Genomic DNA, 15,206 nt, shown 5'->3' with positions numbered 1-15,206 from the left:
CAGAGAATTTGGAGTGTGCTCAGTGCTGGACTTGTGACAATGATTACAAGTTTATTATTAAATTCCGTATGCCCTTGACAATGTTCCTACACATTAAGTTCACATCTGGAAACTTTCCATGTCATATAGGTCTGTACAAAAGTAGATTCCTGTAGGTTATTCACATATAAGAAAGGCATTAAGCGATGTTCGGATTTATTTGTTTCTATAATGGTCAACAAAAAGTGCAGCGCACAAATTTGGGAACATCCAAATTATATATAGAGTAGCAGATACACTCACATTAATTAACAACTATGAGATGCAGAAACAGAATTCATGCATGTATTATAAAAAATGAAATAGAATAGAATTCCCCAATCCTTTTATTGAGGCATGTATTATAAAAAATGATGCCACTCATCAATGATGGCCAAAAATTACATACAGCAAGTTGTCTTCGTGTAAATAAACTATAAGCATAAACTATAATACAGTGTCAATTGCTCTATATTCAGACTCTGCATCAATGTTGTATAACCAAATCACGAATGTGTGGCTGTGTCCTGAATTCTCTCTTTTGGTGTGGCCTGCGTAAACTGGACATGTAACCACGTTGCCTCTTCCTCTTCTTTGCAGGCTGAACATTGTCGGCTGATTTCAGAAAAGAGTGATTCAAGAGCATGCCTGCAGTCCACCGCGTGTTTGGATTCTTCACCAGACAATTTCTCAAGAAATCTTTTGCATCTGTAGACAGTTTGTCATTCTCCAAATTTGGTTCCTCATACTTAATCCGATGCAACACATCATCAATCTTTGGATCTGAATTGGATGATTCCCATAGGGGTGTCCCAGTGATCAGCTCGTAAACCATACATCCAAGAGCCCAAATATCAGCTTTTAGACCGTACTCCTCGTTAAGTAGGGATTCAGGTGCCATGTACCTTTTAGTTCCTCTGATCCCCTGCTTCTGCGTACAGCTCTGTTCCTAAGTTAGGGAAAGCCCAAAATCGGCGATCTTTGCCACCTCCTCCGTATCATCATCATCATCATCAGTAGACGTAAGAAGAATGTTGCGAGGCTTTATGTCACAATGAATGATCTCTTTTCTGTGAATGAAAATGAGACCTAAAACAATATTCTTTGTGTGTTTTTCGAACTTGAAATTCAGGCAAGTCTAGTTCATCATGACTATTCAAAAGACGATCAGCTAGACTTCCAGCGGAGGCATATTCAAGAAGAAAGTTGTAAAGAAGTATGTCATCTTCTTGGGTGACTTTAACTCCGTAACATGGAATAACTTGAGGATAATCTTCAAACATTCTTAGGAATTCCGTTTCATCTTGAAGAGACTGAGAACGACTGAACATGCAAGATTTCACAGCAATTAAAGATGGAATGAGAGGATCAGCATCAGAATGAGGCTCAGTAGAAGCCAATGAAACAAAAGCAAATCCTCCCTAACCCAAAGTTCTACCTCTCTTCCACATTATTTGTGTTTCCTCCATTACACTATTTTCCCTTTGAATGGTTTCAGAGTATTTTTTCCTTCTTTGAATAATTTCGGAGCATGTTTTTGTGAGTGTTATATATAGGAAATTTGTTTCCTAATTTTTTTGGTTTTCCCTTTCATAGTGTGAGTAGGCGAACTTCTGTTAAATTTTTCCTTATTTACTTTTAACATATGGAAATTTAAAATATATTTACCATTAAATAACACACACTTATATAAGTTGTGATTTATTAAAGGCGAAATGGACTTCGTACTTGTATGAGTTTGTATTCTGAAGTCTTCTACTTAACCATTTATATCAACTGTACTCCTAAACTGAGTAAAACATAATATACTAAACCTCTCTCACTATTGACCAAGCTTACCTGGTATTAAGATAGTTGAGTTGGCAAAAGAGTGTAACTACACTCATGTAGAAGCAAGTGAATATCATATTTAACTTTAAATATATTAAAATTATTTTTAAAAAAAACTTTTTCGCCCTGCCCTCCTTCTTTTTCAGCCATCCCCACCCCATTTCCGCCCCAACAATCTTCTTCACGCATACCCATAGTCATCCCAGCCCCAACCATCTTTTTCACCCACCCCCGACCCAACCATCTTCTTCACCCATCCCCACCCCCATTTCCTCCCAAATTCTTTTTTCTTCCTTCTCATCCTTCCCAATCTTTTTTCTTCCTTCTCCTCACCCCCATTTCTCTCTTTTTCCCCTTTCCAGCCCTCTAATTTCTTTTTTCTCTTTCTTTTTTTTCATATTTTCTTTCTTCCAAGAGAAACAAAAATGTGTTGTTGTAGATTTATTTTTTCTTTCTATTTTTTCGAGTAATTTACAACTCATAAAGTGACAAAGATTCAATAGACTTGAAGGATGAAAAATGATTGTTGAATGTATTTGTGAAATTATATTAATTGTGTTGTAAAATTGTGTACAAATATTAGAATATATTAAGGTATTTTAATGGTGATTTATTGGCAACAATGGAGAAAAGAATTAGCGGAATGAAGATGGTGTTAATGATGGTTGTGGGTTGAGGGAGGTAGAGGAAAGGTGAGAAATAATTATTTTATTTTATTTTTAAAAAATACAAAACACAAAACTTATTATTTTGTCTTTTATGGAGTAAAATTTTTTGTTATAGTTAATTAAAAAAAGTTAATGAAATAAATATCACATGGCATTAATATATCTAATATGGCTATGACATGTCATTTATGTAAGGGAGAGTGAGCTACACAAATGGTTGGAGGGGTTTAAAAGCCTCATTTTAATTGAATTTAAGAATTCAGTTGACAAATGATTAAGTAAAAAAATCCAGAATACAAACTCATATAAATACAAGGATATATTAGACCATTTCGCCTTTATTAAAAGGGTTAAACTTGAATGCTAAGTCATTCACTTCAGAAACGAACATAAGTTGTGATTTGTTTCCTAACTTTTCTGTTTTCCCTCTCACAATAGGAGAAATTGTGCAAGTTGCAAACTTCAGTTTATATTTAATATATCTTCAAATAAATAAAGAAAACAAACTCCATTATTTTCATATATATATATATATAAACTATAAGAAGTCGTTTAGTATGTGTGATAAGATGTACCAAATGATTATGATTTCGAGATAATTTAATTTGGGAAAACTTATTTAATTACACTCTTTTATTTATCATATTTTTCATTACTCTCATCCATTTTTAAAAAATTCAAAAATCTCTTATTTCCATCCAGATACATTGATTCAGTAATTTAGATATATTAATTCAATAATCTGGATACATTAATTCTGATTCATAAATTATCTCTATGTTTAATGTATCATGCTTTAAATGATACCTGTTGATATATAAAACTCTAATTAATGTATCTGAATTACTGAATTAATGTATCCGAATTATCATATTTTTAAGGAATTTATGTAAATTAAAAAAAAGTATGGAAAAATGGTAATTAGCCTTTACACTATGTGATTTATGTAAGTTGTACTTTAATTTGCGAATCAAATGACCCCTAATTGCTTATAGAATAATGGGAACCAAATGACCCCTAATTGATTATAGAATAAATGGAAAGGGGCTTGATATACCTATTAACTTTGCGATTTAGAGAATATATATCCTTCGTTACAAAAGTGATTTACATATATTCATACCATTACACAAATAGCTCAGTTATATCTTTTCGTCTAACGAAAGTGAAAAAAACTAATTTAAATTAATTTTTAAAGTTTTTTTTTTCATAAAGATAAAATTTCATATAGGTATATTTGATCATTTCGCAAAATTAAAGGGTATATTTTTAAAAAAAATGGGCTAAAATTATCCCTCATTTATGAGAATGGATTCATTTTGATCCTTCAAATATAAGACAGGCATGTTTATTCTTTTGTTTTAGAAACATTATCGTTTGTAATATAAATACTACTTTTTTTGATAATTATTTAACTTTTTATTAATCACCAAAGAGTGTATTTACATAGCGAAGTCAGGCTACCACATCCTGCTTTTCCTTACACATTACTACTGCTATAACTCCTATCTACTCAAAACTTCTAACATTTGCAATTATCTAGCATATGTCTGACAGTTGTCAAGGCTCACACATTGCAGTCGCACGCCACACTTCATGCTATATTGTTTCCAGAGGTCTCCTTCTCAAATATTCAAATATTTCTCTTCTTCCATATAGCATGAATGAATTCAGTGTATACAATCAGTAGAGCTTTGGCCTTTTGAGTTTTGCCTTTAATATGTTGTAGGATCCAATGGTGCATTGCATCCCAAATTTGAGGTGGTGGAATTGCAATTTGCAGCTATTGTAGTAGTCTAGTCCAAACATCCCATGAGTACGAACATTCTGCAAATAGGTGATTTCTAGTTTATGGTTCATGTTTGCACATAATACAGTTAGGATCCTTCAGCAAGCCCCATTTGAGGATAGTAGTCAACCTTGCACTTGCAGCCATAAAGTGAAAGTAGCCTTTAGAGTTGCTAAATTGTTGAACATTAGTCCTCTCCAAGCTACTTTGAGGTGATCCCCAAGCAACTTGAAGTAGAGTTGCCTAATAATACTTCATTTACTGCCAATTGGTATTTAGAGAAGATTTAGATTGTTTTTGGTGTTCGAGACTTTTCTCACCATCCAACTTGCCTGTTGAGGCACCCTTAGTTCCTCCATGGTCAGCCCCTTGATATAGTAACTATCGATCCACTTAATTTATAATTTGTTTTGCTTGGTAGCTATATTCCAACACATTTTTAGTATAGCCGCCTTGTTTCATATTTTGAAATTAATGAGATTATATCCTCCTGCTGCCTTAGGGAGACACATCTTTTCCCATGATACGAAGGCTTTCCTGATAATGGCATTAGTACCCAACCATATGTAGCTCCTACAGTAAGATTGTATGGATTTCATAACTTTAGCTGGATTGATAAACATTTGTAACTAGAATACTACTTTTACTATCGCACAATTGTAGGGCTGCATATCGATTAGTTCGATTTGGTTTAATTTTGAAATTTATCGATTCGACTTATCGATTATTGATTTATAGACATATTAAATTACTATAGAACCATTAAGATATTGACTTATTGGTTATAGATTTATTGGTTGTTGATTTTTATAGATTTACCCATTCAGATCTGACATTTAAAAAATAATAAAAAATCGCTTAGAAATAAAGTGATAAACCAAATGAATCATGTACATGAGTTGATAGATTGCATCTTGCTCAAAAGTAAACACTGACACATTGTAGAATAATCAAGAGTTTGAGATAATCAGAAGTTGTAACGACCGGAACCGTCGTTAATCATGATTTAAAAGAAATCGCAAGAAACTTACTCGACTGGGTTCCGTCATCCCGCCAGAGCGGGATGGTCCCGCCTCAGCGACGTTACCAGAGCGGGAGTATGGCCGCTAGAGCGGGAGGTCGTAGGTCAGAACTTAAGTCGCAAATTTCTTATTTCTCCCACTTCTCACAAGTGTAAGTTAGAAGTGATAATTTCTGCAAAATCTTCAATGTGCTTGTTAAATTGCTTCATGATATGCATAGGTGTGTATGATTGAGGGAAACAGGTTAGACTTGATGAAATGATTAAGTGTTGTCACGTATTGTGATGGATCTGTTTTTGGTGATATAAAGAGGTCTATTGTTGATAATTGTGGTTGGTTTGTATACTTGGATCGGGTATCACGTTCTGATATATATTTGAATCGGGTGTCACGTTTCGATACATATTTAAATTGGTTGTCACGTTCTAACACATTTTTGAATCGGGTGTCACGTTCCGTATATATATGACTGGATTGGGTCCCCTAAGAAAACCAAGTATGTGTGTGTGGATGGTTCCATGAGAGGACTTTATGATATCGATATTTGCATGTAATAATAATGTTAGAAGTAAATGAACCCCGGGATAAAGGACTTATGAAGGAACCTTGAGTTGAGGTGTAATAGTTATAAAGGGATGCGAGTATGTATGAACTTATGGTGGTAAGAGAATGGGTATGTATTAGGCTTGGTGTAATTTATGTGTTGTAGGAAGTGTTTTATGTCCATAGGCTTAGAGTGGGAAGTTGCTTGTTCACAGATGGTTTTATCAATGAAGGTCCCACGAGTGATGGTGGGAGTAGTAGTGGTTGTCTAAACCGGGTTTAGTTAGGAAGTGCAGTCATGAGATGGATAGACCCTTATGTTGTGAGACAATTAGACCAAACCAGTAAAGGCTGGGGAAAATTATTGGGCAGTTAAGGTTGTCAGGTGAAGACTGTTGGAGTGAGTGAACAGTAGTAAGGTGGGCCTATGACCCACAGGTCTTAAATTGTAACTAGAGTGGGTAGTTAATCTCTAGAGTGTAGAGTGGTAAAGACCTTCAGGGTGAGGGTAAGGAGGGTGCCTATTGGTTGGGATGGACAAATTAATAAAGTTTAATTATTATGATCTCTCTTATTTTTTTGTTCATATATTATGCGGTAGGTATCAGGTTGAACTATGATGCCTATCAGTACGTGTTGTTTATACTGATACTACTTTTACTATGCCATTTGGCATAGTCTGGTTGCAGGGTCAGTAGAGTTTACTAAGTGAAGGAGAAGATTGTAACACCCCTCAAAATTTTTCGCTAAGATTTGAACATTTCTTCACGTGTGGGTAGACTCGAACTGGAGGACTTGTAATTCTACACATGAGTTAGGATTAATTCCTAAGTATTTGAAGTGTGTTAGATGTGTTTAGGGGTCATAAGGGATCTCTAACACCAAGTCGAGTCCAAAGAACTCCAATTGATTAAGTTTTCGGACGAGTTAGTTTAAGGGTCAACTTCAAACGACCATATCTCCTATTATATAAAGAACTGGGTGGCCCACAACCTACCAAATTAAAGGTCTTTGAGTCTTCTTTCCAACGCCACCAAGATTGCAATTTTTGGAGTTCGGAATCAAAAGTTATGGCCATTTTACTACGAACTAGCACTGCAGGAATATTCAGGCCTGGGCGAAATATAGGCTTGGCGCCCCAGTGGCGCGACGCGCCACTATAGCGCCAGAAAACAGCCTCAGTAGTTTGATCCTTGGCGCGACGCGCCACTATTAGATGTGCAGGGTTTTAGGCCTATTTTGGCTTGGCGCTGCAGTGGCGCGACGCGCCACTATAGCGCCAGCAAGACTTTTGCCCAATTTTTCAGATTTTTGAAGAGGGGCATGTTATACCCCATTTTAACTCGAGGTCAAACGGTGTACAACATATTGATGATTCCTAAATTATTTAATTTTAAGGAGTCGCCACCTAATTATTTTTAAGGTAAATTAGGATACCTAAATAATTAACTTATTTAATGCTAAAAATGATCTCTGATTAGTGGTCTACTTAGCTTACGAGATTCTAGATAAGGGTTCTAGTTATCCTAAAGGGAAGGGGTTAGGCATCCTTCAAGATTCGTTAAAAACGATTACCGGCCAAACTTAGGTTTAGATTAAAACTATAAAAAGTTGTTCAAAAATTTTGAAAATGAAGCTTAGTAATTACATGGAAAAAGATTTTTGAACTTGAAATTATTAGGCAAATATTGCTTATTGCATGAAATAAGTGCGTGTTTAAATGCGGTATTTTTTACTAATAATTTAGCCTTAAATAAAAATATAGGTTTCTTTTATTATGATGACTCATTTTAATTAAAAGTTCACAAATCTAAATATCTATATAATGTTAGCTATTGCATTAGTGAGAACATATTCACATTATAAAAGCAAATTTAACATGTAATGATAATAATAATAATAATAATAATAGTAGTAATAGTAATAATAGTAATAATAATAATAGTAATAATAATACTAATGATAGTAATAATAATAACAACAATCATAATAACAATAATGCAACAATAACAATAACAATAATAATAGTCATAATAATAATAACAATGATAATAATAATAATAATAAAGTATAATAATAATAATAACGGTAGTAAAAAAATATATAATAATAATAATACGATAAATAATAATAATAATATGATAAATAATAAATATAATATGATAAATAATAATAATAATAATAACAGTAAATAACAACAACAATAATAATAAATACGATAATGATGATAATAATAATAACGATAATAATAAAAAATAATAATAATGATTATAACAATAATACCATAATAATAATAGCCATAAAAATAACAATGATAATAATAATAATAATAATAAAATATAATAATAACAATACTAACAGAAATAAAATATACTAATAATATTAATAATAAAAATAGTAAAATAAAAATATATATACTACTACTAATAATAATAATAATAATACTAATGATATAAAATATACTAATAATAATGATGATAATAATAATAACGAAAATAATAATAATAATAATAATAATAATAATACTAACAGTAAAAAATAAAAATACAATTATAACTACTAATAATATTAATAACGAAAATAACAATACTAATAATAACACAATAATAATAATAATAGTAATATTAATAATAATAGCAGTAAACAAAATGTACTAATAATAATGATAATAATAATTACGAAAATATTAATAATAGTAATAATAATAATAATAATAATGCTAACAGTAAATAAAATACTAATAATAATAATTAAAAAAAAACGGTAATAATAAGAATATATACTACTACTAATAATAATAATAATAATAATAACGAAAATAATAATAACAATAACAATAATAACAATAATAATAATAATAATAATAATAATAATAATAATAATAATAATAATAATAATAATAATAATAATAATAACAGAAAAATAAACATACTACTGCTTCTATTAATAATATTAATAATGAAAATAATAATATTAATATGAATAACGAAAATAATAATAATAATAATAATAATAATAATAAAAATAATAATAATAATGGTAATACTAACAGAAAAATAAACATACTACTACTTCTATTAATAATATTGATAGCGAAAATAATAATAATAATAATAATAATAATAATAATAATAGTAATAACAGAAAATAAAATATACTAATAATAATAATAGCAATAATAATTAAAAATAATAATAATAGTAATACTAACAGAAAAATAAACATACTACTACTTCTATTAATAATATTGATAGCGAAAATAATAATAATAATAATAATAATAGTAATAACAGAAAATAAAATATACTACTAATAATAATAGCAATAATAATTAAAAATAATAATAATAACGACAATAATAATAATAATAATAACAATAGTAAAAATAATAATAAGGATATCGGCTCCATGTGAGGGAATGAAGATTACATTGAAACTCCATTTTTGCTCCCGAAGTGTTCATGCAAACAAAAAGAGAGTGACGAAATTAGGAGGCTAGCATTTTTTAGGATAATATTTAAGCATAATGACAACGAATAAAACAAAGGAACATGAAGTAAATATTACCTGTTGCATGGCAGTGAACGGGGATGATTTGGTCATTAATCTACCCTCGTTTTTAAAAGTAAAGCTAAATGCAAATTCAAAAATACTTTGAAAGAAATATTCAAAATCAGTGTAAGAGTTAATTTTTTTTGTCTGCGTTTTTTTTTTCTTCTCCTGTCCGTGTAAGTGTAAGCCCCCCCCCCTTTCCTTCTGTCCAATCCCTCTATTTATAGGGATATGGAAATTAAAATAAAAATAAAAGTAAAACGAATGATTAAAATAATGCGGAGTGGACGAAAATATAAAATAATGCGGAACGGCGGAAAAATAATAATTAATACGAAATGGGCGGAATATTTAAATAATGCGGAATGGGCGGATTATTAAAATAATACGGAACGGCGGAAAATAATAATAAATACGAAATGGGTGGAATATTTAAATAATGCGGAATGGGCAATATATTAAAATAATGCGGAATGAATATTATAATATTATTTTTTTGAATAGGTTGGCCGATGAATATATATATAATGGGTAAATAGTATTATTTGGTATATAAAGGAAAACACGCATGGAATGTATGTTGGATGAGTAAAATTATTATTATAATAATGAATGTTATTTAAAATTATATATATATATATATATATATATATATATATATATATATATATATATTTGGAATATATGTCTATATATATGTACATCTTTTATATATATAGCCGATTATTATTATTAATTATTTATATATATATATATATTTATTTCTTTTATTTTATTACTAGTTATGCTTTTTTTTAAAGAAGACAAAATGTACATTAAATATATATATGTATGGGGAGATGGGAGGGGACAAGAATGGTTAGTTAATTTAAAAAATATTTTCTGAAAAAAAGAAAAGGGGGGTGGAGGGGACAAGCATGGGTTAGTTAATTTAAAGTATTTTCTGGAAAAAAGAAAAAGGGGGATGGGAAGGGGCATGCGCGGATATACATATATATATATATATATATATATGGGGACGCGTGGTATAAATTAATATTATTTATTTTTATTTCATTAATTATTTATTTTAAAAATAAAATCGGATTTGAATATATATATTTTGGAAAAGAGATATAATATTAATATGAGTATATGTGCAGGGGACAAGCGTGGAATATAAAATGGTATAGGATATGGGAAGGGGGACAAAGAATGTGTATATATATATTTTATTTATATTTTTTATTTTAAAAAAAATCGGATGAATTATTTATTATATATATATTTTTATTTTTATTTTTAAAAAAAAAATTCGGATGAAAGAATACATATTTTTTATTTTTTATACATATTTTTTATTTTTTAAATAGGAATTCGGGTGAATATATATTAAAATGGACAAAGAATGATGGGCGGGGCACGCGTGGATTAAAATAATATTAATGTTTTAATTTTTATTAAAAAGATAAATAAAAAATAATAATAAATAAAAAAAATCGGATGAATATAATATATATATATATATATATATATATTATTATATTCATTTTTTAAAATTATTTGGATGAAAAGAAAACAATTATATATTTTATTATTATTTAATATTTATTATTATTTATTTTTTAAATAGGGGACAACGGGTGATGGGCATTATTAATATAGTATTAATATAGGTATGGGTAGTAAATTAAAATATATATTTTTTATTATTATTATTATTATTATTATTATTTTACGGAAGATTAACATTATTTATTTATTTATTTATTATTATTATTTAAAAGAGGGACAAAAAGGTGTGCAGAATATTATTATTTTATTTTTAATTATTTTTATTTTCGGATGAATAAATAATATATATATTTTTTAATTTCTTTATTTATTATTATTATTATTTATTTATTTATTTATTTTTATTTTTTGATGAGGAGATGGCATATATATTATTTGCGTGTTGTAGTATTAATGGAAGAATAAAAATAATAAAAAAAATTGTTAATTCAATATTAATTATTTGTTATTTAGGAGAAGTAATGAAAACGTAAAATTAATTAGTGAAATTGGTTATCAAATTAGACGAATTAATTTACGATCTTCTTAATTTTAACAAAAGTAAAATGATTAACCTCATTGTAACTAATTATTAATTTACGAAATAATTAATTATTGTAAAATAATAATTTTCTTTTTATAAGTCAAATTTAAATATTACTAAGAGATAATGACTATATAACAAAAAAAATGCATGTGTTATGAAGATAACAAATTATTTAAAATACACTTGAAAATATGCATGGTTTTATAAAAGCCAATTATTTTAATTTAATTAAAATTGAAGAAGTCTAAAATTAAAATAATATGAGTATGCATTAATTAATTAACAAACCTCTTATTTTTTACAAAGTAAATAATTAACTTCAGTTTAAATAAATTAACTTGAAATATGAGTCTATTAATTAAAATCCAACTAATTAACAGAGCTATTTATTTTAAAAATAAAAATCTTTTGAAACAATTTTTTTGAATAAATAATAAAATATATTATATTCAAGAATTATTTTATAAATATATATATAGAATGAGAGAGAGAGAGAAATTATTTTAAAATGATGATACCATATATGTATATTTCATTTTTTTTATTTATTATTATTATTATTTAATTTTATATATATTTTATTATTATTGTATTATTATTATTATTTGTAAAAATTACGTTGTTGAGGGTCAAAATTGGGTGTCAACAGGGCAACTTGGACTTTTTCCCTAATTATATATACCTATCCTTGGACGTTTTGGGACCATATTTTCAGTCCCTCTCTCTCTCTAAAAGCCCTAATATTTTCTCTCTTCTTCTTCTTCTTCTTCTTCCCCAAATCCATCTCCAACAAAGGGTGCCTTCAAGAGTTTCAAGGATTCAAGTCTTCCATTGAAGACCTAACATCAAGTTCCTTCAAAGTCTTCAAACAAGGTATGTAAGGCTAACCTAAAATATGGATTGACTTCTTCCATATGCCCATATATGTGTTGGATAGAAGTTGTGAAAGAGTTGAACCTTCTAAGAAGGTTTTCTTGAAAGTTTTCCTAAACTATGAAAGGTTTTTAAGTACTATTAGTTGATTGATGTTTTAATGACTTGAGTTACTAAATAGTTAATTTTCATATTATTGACTACAAATGTATCTTTGTAATGGATTTATAGGTATTGACGATTCTCTTGAGTTGAGTTTTGTTGAGAGTATGGGTTCATGTTTCATTCACATGAACCCAAGATGAAATTTCTTGTTATAAATGTCTTGAGGTTGAGATGGATAGTTGTGTGTATATATGTATTGATTGGAATGAAAAGAATGAATTGGTTAGTTAAGAATGTCCCTTTGCTTCTATAAAATGAACATAGGACAAAAAAAATAAGGATTTTAGAGTAAATATTTGATGATGATGTAAATGATAATATATGAGGATGATGTGATAATGATGTTTTGATGACGATGTGAGGGATGACGTGAATGGTGCTTATTTAATATGTGTAGAATGATTGATGAAGAGGTATATTGATGAGGATGTTATGTGATGAAGTGGATTGGAGTCTAATGTGATTTTGTGGTATATGATGTGCATAATTTGAGTTGATTGGAGTCTTAGGAATATTTTAAAAATAAATTATCTCTTGAGGAGGAGCTTTAAATAAAGTATTTGTGAACCTTTTTGCATAACCTATTTATACACTATTATGAGTCTAAAGAATTATTAGTTTCATCTTTGATTTAGAAAGGAGTTTAAGTATGAGTTGAGTATGAAGAGCCTTTGAATGAGTTGAGTATCTTTACATTAAAGTATTTATTTTGAGTTTGAGTTGAGGAGTTGAAATTATATTTTGATGTACATAACATTTTCTACATTCATTGAGTCGAGATTGTATAAATTTTTAAAGAGAAGAGTTTGATGATTTGAAATGAGTCGATTTGAAAGAAGGTCCAATGAGACTTGTCATTATGAGTTAATTGAGTTGAAATAAGAACAGAGTTGATGAGGTGGCAATGTTCCACATGAAACTAGCCGTGAGGGCTTGTTTGAGATGATTGAAGGAGTTTTATGAGCATGGAGTCATGGGAGGAGTATCGAGCACCGAATTGAGCAAGAGTACAGTCCATACTCGAACCCAATACCTGTGTTGCCAAACGTAGGGGGGATTGAACCGTTAAGTCGGATGCTTCCCCGAGAGATATGTCCTGACATTATAGGACTTGGTTGGATTGGATCCATGAGGTTCGTCGTTCATGCCCTGGCAAGGTATGAACGGGCGTGGCAACGACGTCGTTTCGTTGTACCTTCACTGGCTCATAAGTGTTGGTTGTCGGTTAAGAGAAACTCCCATTTAGGTCTTGATAGTGCTCTGAGTCAGTTGAGTTGAGTGAGTTGCTATATGCTTATGAGTTAGTCCTGTCTAAACTATTTCTTGTTAGACTTAGGACACTTGAGTGAGTTGTTACATATTTATTGAGTTGAGTCCTTTGAGTTGAATTGTAAAACGTCGCATAATTTAATTTGCATATTTACTGAGTTGAGTCCCTTGAGCTGATTGTTGAGTTGAATGTTAAGTTGATTGTATACGGTCGGATTGGAGTAGATGAATTGGATTGGATTGTATGGTATATGATTGGTCTCTGTCTAAACTGTATCCTTACTTTAGACTTATGATGCCTTGTTGAGTCTCTCTTATCTTTCAATTTGAGATATTTGGACCGCTGCTATTCTTCCTTGAGGTATGTTCCATTCTGCCATTTTACATACCAGTACATTCCATGTACTGACGCCATTTGGCCTGCATCGTTTCATGATGCAGAGACAGGTTTAAGAGATCGTCAATAGGAGCATCACTGGGGATCTATTCGCACTCAGCGTAGTGGTGAGTCCTCCCCTACATTCGGAGGACACCGTCTGTGTATTCTTGCATCGAGTTAGCCCTTTTCATTTTGATTTGAGGTAGCCATGAACATGTCATTGGCACCAATTAGATAGTAGTGATAGAGGCTTCATAGACTAGATAGTGATGAGTCGACTGAGTTATTCTTGTCAAACTATTTTTAAATGACAAATATTTTAGTTGATCTGTCGGCCCATGGCCTTTATTCTTTGAATTGAATGGATGATTTGAGTTGCCCGCTAAATTATTCTTTACTTTTAAACTTTCCGCTGAATGAATGAATGAACGGATGTGTGATTAGGCTATGTGGTTCGCTTGGGAGCCAGAAATGGTTTTTGAGTGCCGATTACGTCTAGGGTACCCTCCCGGGGCGTGACAAAGATGATCTTCCGATTGCTCCTACTTTCCTTTCCTGTGGTTGGAGTTGTGTCTTTCATTTGTACTATATCTTGTTCCTGTAAAGCTCTTTTACCTGTTTTAGACTAGCATCTATGGGGTTTTTATGAGTCATTTTTGTACAAGTGTATTATTACAAATTTCTATAAACATTTGATATATTTATGCAAGTTTTGATTTAAATTCCTCAGTGTTTTTTACATAAGAGGTTAAGGGTTCTACTACTTAAGTCATAAAGTGGGTGCCTGCACGGCTCGGTGAGTTGGATCGTGACAGAAATAAAAATATGAAACTAAAACCTAAGTAAAGAATTTTTTCTACCGAATAATATAAGTATAATTTATTAATTTATTGATTAACCATTAAAAAAAATCTCAAACCAATAACTTGATATTAGATATCGTTATCAAGACCACTAAATCAATAATTCAATAACAAAAAGGCTCTATTCAATTTTGAACAGTTCTAAACCAAACTTT

At 29.9% G+C, this 15,206-nt stretch overlaps 1 pseudogene; it reads right to left on the bottom strand.

Moving 5' to 3' along the window:
• Positions 1 to 438: 438 nt before the first annotated feature.
• On the bottom strand, positions 439 to 1,550 carry LOC129901054 (mitogen-activated protein kinase kinase kinase 20-like; annotated as a pseudogene).
• Positions 1,551 to 15,206: the final 13,656 nt, after the last annotated feature.

Source organism: Solanum dulcamara, chromosome 8 (genome assembly GCF_947179165.1).
Source record: "Solanum dulcamara chromosome 8, daSolDulc1.2, whole genome shotgun sequence".
Taxonomy (NCBI): domain Eukaryota; kingdom Viridiplantae; phylum Streptophyta; class Magnoliopsida; order Solanales; family Solanaceae; genus Solanum; species Solanum dulcamara.
The sequence above is the reverse complement of the archived record's forward strand: the minus strand, read 5'-3'. Positions and strand labels throughout refer to the sequence as shown.